Below are 9,681 nucleotides of genomic sequence, written 5' to 3'. Positions count from 1 at the left end.
ATAATTACATGTTTTTTAAAAAAAATTGTTGATACCAGGTTCTCAGAAGAATCAAATATCTAATACATGTGAGGAAAGGAATCTTTCAGAATTTGTAGTAATCAGAACCAGAAAAATAAATCATATAGGACAAATGCTTAATTCAACCTGTTACATCTAATTAATATGTAAATAAATAATATTAAGTAGCCAGTGATAGAAACAAATATCAGGTGCTTTGGAGAACAAAGGGCAAAGTAAACTCTTTATCTAATAAGTTTCTTAACATGTGTTCTCACTGACTTTAAAAATTATGTTATTATAAGATAATGCAAATATATAGAGAACCAGAGAAAATAATACATAATAGTCATTTATCTACCACTCAGTTTCTTAAAGTTTAATATTATTCCATACTTGCTTCAGATATTTACTTAGTAAAACACTACTAGTATAGATGACACCCCCTTGTTCTTCTTTTCTTCTTAGTGGTCCATTCTTCTTACCACCTAAGTGGTCCATTTTATCCTAAGGTTGGTGTCTATTATTTGCATACATGCTTTCATGTAATTAATAAATACCTATGTTTCCATAAATTATGGCTAATATTATTTTGTATGATGTAAACCTCTATATAATTTTTTATACCATAGATATATATATTTATCTAAGTTGCCTCTTTTGCTTAAAATTTTAATTTTTTATATTTATACAATTGATCACTTGTATAGATGTAGATTAAACTGTGATATATATACACACATTTGTACATATTCTTCTGTTGGTGCATATTTAAGTTGTTTGTAATTTTTTTTTTTTTTTGGCCATTACAAATAATGCTGCTTTAAAGATTCTTGTACATTTCCCCTTTTGCTCATATTCAAGAGTTTCTCTAAACTGGGCTAAGGAACAGATTATTAGGTTGACAAGTATGCTGGCTTTATCTTTATTAGATATTGACGAGTTGCTCTCCAAATTGTATAAATTTGTGCCCAAACCACTAGCAATGTATTAAAATTTACCTTTTTCCACATCTTCTCCAACACTTGATATTGCTAGGTTTTAAAATATTTTCCAATCTGATTGGTAAGATTTGCATCTCACTGTTGTTTTATATTATATTTTCTTCATTATTAATGAAAATGATCATACTTTTATGTATCTTTTAACAAGAATATTTAACAACTAGTACAGCATATATCCCAACCAATTAAGGAGAACAGACACTAATCATTAATACTGAGTATGGCCACATTGATATGTACTTGTTAAATTAATTCAATTTGTTGTTGATGTGAGTGTCTTCATTTTTAGTTGCCAATTCCCCCTCCTCTTTTTTTAAAAATCAATTATTTATAGATGCTCTTAATAAATTTTGGACTCTTCATTTATTGGTACGTGTGCTACAAATTTCTTCTCACAGTCTGAGGCTAGGCTTATCACTTGCTTTAAGATGTTTTACGGATATGATTTTTGATTTAACATAGTAAAATTTGTTATTTTTTTCCTTAACTCAAAGGATTAGTTTTTAAAGTGATTTTTAGAGTAGAATGTTTTTAGATTCATAGATCAATTTGTAGAAATTGTCTTAATATTGATTCACTATGTGTATGAACATGGTTTAGTTCTCCAATATTTCAAATCTTGTATGTCCTTCAGTAAAGATTTTTTCATGAAGATTGGTCAGAATCATATTTTAGATTTATTCCTAGGGTTTGCTGCTGTTGTGAATAAAATATTTTTTCTTACTGTAAAGAAACATGATATATAATAATAATTCTTATATTCGTTCCAATAGTTTGTTGCTAAATTCTCTTAGATTTTCTATAGTCATATTATTCTCATATGAGAAGAGTTTTATCTCTTCCTTTCCATATTAAATCCCTCTTAATTCTCCTTATTTCTTATTTCTTATTTTTTGCTCATGATTTTAAACCCATTAAAATTATTTCTCCATTAAGTGCGATATGCTACAGGATTTTAATAATTATGCTTAACAACTCAAGGAAGTTAATTCTATTTCATCTTTTTATACATATATATTATGATAAATTTGTATTTATCATAAATGAATTTTGAATTTTATAGTTTTTTAAAAATGATTTTTTATTTTCAATTACAGTTGGCATACAATATTATATTAGTTTCACGTGTACAACATAGTGATTAGACACTTATATAACTTACAAAAAGATCACCAGATAAATCTAGTATTCATCTGACAACATACATAGTTATTAGAATATTGACTATATTCCCTATGCTGTACTTTACATCCCCATGACTATTTTACAACTACCAATTTGTACTTCTTTATCCCTTCTCTTTTTTCATCTAGCCTATAATTTTTATTTTCATACTGATTACATCGGATTTTGTTATTAAGACAATACTGATTTCATGTAGTAATTTGGGTGCCAGTACAGGTGTTCCTTTAGGTGTTATAAATCTGGCCTATCAAATCATTTGCCCCTGCTATCTTTTTGTTGGGGAACAGATAGGGTGGAGATTTTGATTACTTATTCAATTTATTTAGAGCCTATTATCTTATTTATATTTTCTATTTCTTCTTCAGTCAGGTTTTCCAATCCATATTTTTACTAGAAAACTCTTCTTCATCTAAATTCTCAAACTTATTTGTATGAAATTGTTTATAATATTTTCTAAAATATTTGCAGTTAGAGTAATTACATTTTCTAATGTCTCTACTTGTCTTTTTTTATTGGGAAAAGTGGAGCATTCTAATAAGGTCTATAGATTACTTTATTACATAATTATGTTATATAATATTATAAAATATAATAACATTTCCTGGTTTTAATAATCGTACTGTGGTTATATAAGATGTTAACACTAAGGGGAATAGAATGAAAGGAAAATATACAGAAATTCTCTGCACTAATTTTGCTACTTTTAAAAAGTCTACTATTATTTAAATATTAAATTAGAAGAGTAAAAAGAAAACCTTCTCTTTGCTATTGAGAGGTCTAGAAACAATGAACAACAAGTATAATGAGCCCATCTGTTGATACTGTGGCCTTTCAATACTATTTGCTATTAAAAGTTACTAATGTTCCTTTGTCAAATCCCTGATTTCAGGTCTCTGTCAGAAAATCTGTAAGATGATCTTGGGACATCTTATCATAACAGAAAGCAAGAATATTAAAAACTAGCTGGATTAGGTCAAAAAGACTTTGGGGTCAACTTGAAAAGTCTCCCACTCGAGAAAGATGGGGCAATTTGAATGTCAATAAGCATAATAGCTGCAAAAGATTGAAACATAAATTATGTTTAAATCCATGATTTCATAATAACGCTGGTGGTGGGGGACCTAATTGGTTGCCTTTAGAGGATGCTAGGAAACTTACTCATAATTTTGAAGTCATAAATAAGGAAAAAAAACAAGCATGCTCTTGCCTTTCCTATATAACAATCTCAAAGTAATCAACAGTTGATAAGGGAAAGTTTTTTTTATAGAAGTTTTTCAGCTAATAAATGAAAATAAGTGGTAGGATTAGAATATTGTGATACTGTGATTTTTAATAAGAAGAATATTCTTGGTTTTCATCCTGTTTCTGGCACAGAGCTTATAAAACCCTTAGAATTTCCTAAGTGAGGAAAGCAAAAAAATGGTGTCTTTTGTTATGTTAATGAGGTGACTTTGGGAAAGTACCTAAGAATGAATGCAGGTTGCTGGAAGAGCCAACCATAAGTTATAAGGTTGGAACTTTCAGTCCCATCCAAGACCTCCCAGAAGAGAGAAGGGAGAGGAGCTGCAGGTTGAATCAATCACCAATATCCAATGATTTACTCAGTCATATCTCTGTGGTAAAGCCTTCATGAAAACTCAAGAGGATAGGGTCCAGAGAGCTTCCGGGTTGATGAACACATGGAGATGCTGGGAGAGTGGCATGCCTGGAAAGGGCATGGAAGCTCTGTGCCTCTTCCACATATCTTACCCTTTAAAGTTCTTCTATGTTCATGTTCATCTGTATTCTTTATCCTATCATTTTATAATAAACTAGTAAATATAAGTAAACTATCTTCTTGAGTTCTGTGAGCCACTCTAGCAAATTAACTGAACATGAGGAGGAGGCTGTGGAAACCTCTGATCTATAAACAGTTGATTACAAGTATAGGTGACACCCTGGGCTTGAGATTGGCATCCTGAGTTAGAAGAGGTCATTGAAACCTCCAGTTTGTATCACATTGGTCAGAAGCACAGTTAATAACCTGGACTTGCCACTGGTGTCTAAAATTGGGCAGTAGGGGTGAGGAGGACAATCCTGTGGGACTGAGTCCTTAAGCTGTAGAATTTGATGCTGTATCTGATATTAATGCCAGAATTGAGTCAGCTTGTAAGACACCTGGTATCCAGAGAATTGCTTATTGTGATGGGGATCCCCTCCTCCTCTACACACACATTAGAACTGGTGATTAGAATATCTACTTAAATATCATAATGGATTTTACCATTAAAATCTAGGCAATGATTACCAAGGGCTGCTAACATCGTAAAAGTGGTAACCAATCATTGTGTTTCTCTAGATTCAAGTATACAGCACCACCTATGAAATAGTCTTGTTAAAATTTTTGATCCTGAAGCTGAATAAACCTCTAGATTTAACTATCATTTTAAAGGAAAGAAACATGTTTAAATAATTCCATTGGGATGCAAAATCAAAACTGTGAGACTTGCTACAACCACAGAGTTAAAAAAAAAATCGCAAAGGAAAAAAAGATTTAGGGGTAACTTCTATATTAAAATGTCTTAAGAAGCATATCAACTTAGTATAATACATAGACTTCATTTAGATTCTGATTCTGTTTTAAAAATATTATTAAGAAACTATAGGGTTAGGAAAATATAAACACTAATTAGATATTTGATGATATTAAGAAATTGATATTCATTTTCGATGAGATAATATGATGTGGCTAAATTAAAAAAAAAAAAAACAACAGTACCTAGCCTTTAGTAATGTACACTGAAAGATTTAAATATGGAATATTATTGTTTGAGGTTTACTTTAAAATAATAAGAAAGGAGTGTGTGTGTGTGGGTATATAGTTGAATAAAGACCTGCTATGAGTTGATAATTGCTGAAGTTGGGCGTTATGTATACTATATTATTCTCTCTAGTTTTGTATTTGTTTGGAACTTTTAAAACTAAAATTAAAAAAAATACCAATTAGATTTTTTTGAGAGAAAGATAAGCTTATGGTATGACAACAACTTTTATTCCCATGTTCTCCCCCAAATTCTGGCATATTGCAAATAAACCAGATGCTACAGGTGGAGAGCCTATTTACTCTGCACATTCAATAAAGTCACAAATTCATTTTCAAATATCTTGCAATAAGGAAAAGCAAGATATGTTTTTATAGTACTTTACTTCCATAAACCACATTTTTTTAAAAACTACTTTTGGTTTGTTTCTACTGGCTAATCAAAATGTTTAGGGGACTCAACAAAATGTTTGTGGGTAAAATCTATTTGCTAAAAAACATTTCTTAGTTTTTTTCTTAAAAATTTGTCAAACCTACTCCTATTCCCCCTTATGAATTAGAAGTGAAAATAGAAACTTGATATAAAGACTCTTTGACTTTAGATTTTTAAATAAAACAAGAGAAATAAGAGAGTTATGAGTCCAGGCAATTTGATTCTCTTGGTTTCAAGATGAAATAGCAGTTTTTCAATGATCAGAAAATATATATGTTCTTTTCTATATACTTAAAATCAAAGTTCAGCTGAATCATCAGATCTGACTGCTAATTTATGAGGCTGTGAATTAAAAAAAAATATATATATTTATCAAAGAAATGCCTTAAAATGGCTAAAATTCAAATAGCGCAGAAGAACTTTTCATAAAAAGTAACTTACTCTAGTTTTGCCCATCCTCTCTATTATTTCTGCTTCTCAAAGGAAAATACTAATTTCAGTTATCCTCTCAAACATATGGGAGGATACTCTGGCACAATTTTGTATTATTTATCCCAAAACATGCTGATACATTTTTATTTTTATTTTGTTACCTCCTGATATTATCTATTGACTATAATAGATGAAACCTTAACCTCTTTATACCACCCAAATTTGTTTTCTCTTTCCTCCCAAATTAGTTATTTAGTATTTCTATATAGTTGATTACAACTACAGTTTCAAAAGACACACATTTCTGTTTATTCTTCCATTAACCATAAGCAGGGCCCCCGACTCCCTGTTTTGTATTTTGATGTCTTATTTCTACCAGCCTTATTTCTACCTTATATCCTTCCTGCTACCTTCAAAAATTTATCCAGCTCTCTATATAATCAAGCTTTTTAATATTAACATTTTGTACTATAACTATGTTCTGTGGGTTGATTATAGAATAACATCGACTGTATCTAGTATTCTGATTTCTACTACTTATTGAGACCTACAGAGTTTTGATCCTATATCTTTTCACCTTCATTTACCCTTCACGGCCACAATTCCTTACTTAGCTAGTTTAGATTCAATCATCATAACAACTCTCCTTCATAATTTTCTCCTTCCTTCCTTTTATTTTATTCATATGGCAGTGCCTTATTCCTGGTTATATCTATATCTTCACCTGCTCTATGTCAGTACCTGGATGCTTGAACATGTCTGAAGGTAAATGTAAAACTCAGTTGACTGGTCTCACTTTACTTTCATGACCACTAAAATAAAATCTATCCTTATTATTGCCCAGAGTATATATTATATTTCTAGTTTATTCATACTTTGCTTTCACAGGCACTATTTTATTTCTTGCCTTTAATACTCCATCTCTTTCCCCATACTCACTCTTAAGTATGACCTTGTTTTAAATTTCATTAATAAATTATAAGCAGTGGCAAGAGAAGTTCTAAAGGTTCTGATCTCACATCTACCATCTTACCTGTATCTGTCTTGTGACTATGAATGAATTGTCGGTGCTCTTATCTAAAAACAGCCTCTACAATTGTGCCCTAGTTATTATCTGTCTTTTCTTACTTTAGGACATCATTTCAACAATTAATTATCTCCTCTAGCTTCTGCATTGTCTTTCCTTCTGAATCATGTCATCAGTGTACACATATTTTAATTTCTTACATCTAAAAAACTCCCTTTCTTGACTTACCTTTCAAGTTAATTCTCCATTTATCTAAGGATCAAACTTTGGGAAATAGTCGTATATGAGGTTATAGTAAAAATCATTGAATTGTGCACTTTAAAGGAATGAATTGTATGGTATTTGAATTATATCTCTATAAAGCTGTTACCAGAAAAAAAGAGTTGTATAATCTGCTTTTTTCTTCTCATTTTTCTCTTGAGCCCACTCCAGTCTTTCATTCCTACCACACCACAAAAGAGCTATTATAAAGATCATCATTGATCTGATTTGCTAAATACAATAGTCTCTTGTTATTCCTCCTCTTACTTTACTCATATTCAGTTTTTGACATAGTTGATCATTCCTTTTTGAAGCTTTTTTTGTTTGATTTGGCTTATCTGGCTGATCTTTCTAATGTAGAATGATCCAGAGTTCAATCCTATTATTTATTCTGTTCTCCAGCTATACAAATTTCCCAGGTCTCATTTAGTTTATGGTTTTAAATTGCATCTATAGGCTATTGAAATCCAAATTTATATAGTAAACCGGATTGCTTCCCTGAACTTTAGACTCATATATCCCATTATTATATCCATTTAGATATCTAACAGCTAACCACTATTCAATATCTGTACTTGAATATTTAATAACCATCATGAATTTATATGTTAAAAATGAAATATTCTTCCTTGCTCAAATCTGCTTCTCCTTCTTCTTGGTCAATAGCAACAGCATCTTTCTATTGTCCCTTGGTCAAAAATGTTGAAGCTATCACTGACTTACCTCTTTCTCGCACTTCACAGTCAATCAATAAACAAGTCTTGTGCATAAGCTGATCACGTGTTGCCACTGCCAACAGTTTCCCAGACCGTATTCGTCTCTCTTTCTTTCTCATTCAGTCTATTGTTGACACAGTAGCTTAAGTAATCCTTTTAACAATAAGTCAGATTGTTTTGTTCCTTTATTCTAAATAGTGTGGTAAGATATTTTCTTTGCTTGGGCTCAGTGCTGTTTAAATGAAAATTTGCTGATGAGACACATGATGATTTATGATTCTGGTTTTATGCACCCAATTATTCTTGTCTCGCTGGAATTTTAGGATCTAGTCTTTGGTGTTCTGAGATCTCATAATGAGATGTACGATTCCTAGAGTTCTTCATTTGTTTGTGTAGACTAAAGTTTTTGATCTATATCATATTTCTATTTCTTGAGGACTATCCTATAATGTTTCTTATTATAAGTATTATAAGTGATTAATTCCCTCAATTAATTTGTTTGTCTGAGAAAGTCTTTATTCCTCTTTTATTTTTGAAGTATACTTTTCCTGAGTATAGAATTTTTTTTTAGCATTTAAAGATTTTACAACATTCTTTCTTGCATGCATGGTTTCTAATGAGAAATCTGCTGTAATTTTTTTCCTTTTTCCTCTGTATATAATATGTCTTTTTTCCCCGACTATCCTTCAAGATATTCTATATCTGTAGCAACCAGGAGCTTATACTAGTACACTTTTGGCTTTTAAAATTTATTAAAAAGTGTAACTGAATTTTCTTACTAGCTTATATGATATCCACTTGTATCTCCCCTAGATTAGCAAATACTTTCCACTGTTGATTTATTTTCCATCTTCTTTATAATGGTCCATTTATATCTTTAAATGTCTTTTATTATCATTTATGGAGTCAAAAGTGGGAGAAGAAAAAGATGCTTATATTCCTTCTTCTACCTTGAGCTGGAAACTACCATTTGTAATTTTTCATGTTGTTTAAGACATTTATTCAACTACTTGATGAAAATTTGTTGAGGCCCAAATATGTGTTGTGCCGGCACTCAGAAATTTCAAAATGAATTAACATTCTTTTCCCTCAAGGAAATTAAACATTTTTTTCCCCCCCTCAAGGAATTTGCAGGTAAATGTGATGATAAATGTGGATAAGTTAATGATTATTAAACTTTATAATTCAGGCTAATATCAAGGTAAATAAAAGTTACATGACGTTCACTTTCTAATAAATTAATCATATATAACAAGATTAATCTTCAAAAACTATCACTAATTCTCAAATATAGCTATGTATCTAGGTCGTGATGAGGAGCTTCTGAATCAGAATTTTCTGGAGTACATACAAGCATTTGTTGTTGTTGTTGTTGTTTCAAAGAAACAAACTTCCAGGAAGGCCAGATGCTCTGTTAGGCTTGGGAACCTTTACGTTGATCATGCCTTCTCCTTGCTCCCCAAACTATGGTTCCTCTGTATTGCTTACAGAATGTATTCTAAAATTGTTGACTTGGCATTCCAGTAAACAATTACATTTTCAAGAAGTCTCTACCCACTTAACCAAGCCCTTTTAATCTGATTAGGCATCCCACTATTCTCTGCCTAGTATATATGCACAATCAGTTTCTTCTGATGAAATTCTAGCCCTCCATTATTTCTTCTTATGTTATCATATCTATTCAAATCTCATTTCTCCATAAATGCTTTCCTCATCATTCAAGTAGACTGGTTTTTCAACTTTTTGAATTTTCAGCATATTTTCATGTTATTTTTTGAGCACCTAGCACGTGACAGACTACAGAAATTACTAAATGCATATGA

The sequence above is a fragment of the Pteropus vampyrus genome, unplaced genomic scaffold, assembly GCF_000151845.1.
Source record: "Pteropus vampyrus isolate Shadow unplaced genomic scaffold, Pvam_2.0 Scaffold80, whole genome shotgun sequence".
In the NCBI taxonomy this organism is placed as follows: domain Eukaryota; kingdom Metazoa; phylum Chordata; class Mammalia; order Chiroptera; family Pteropodidae; genus Pteropus; species Pteropus vampyrus.
Note: the sequence above shows the minus strand (reverse complement) of the source record.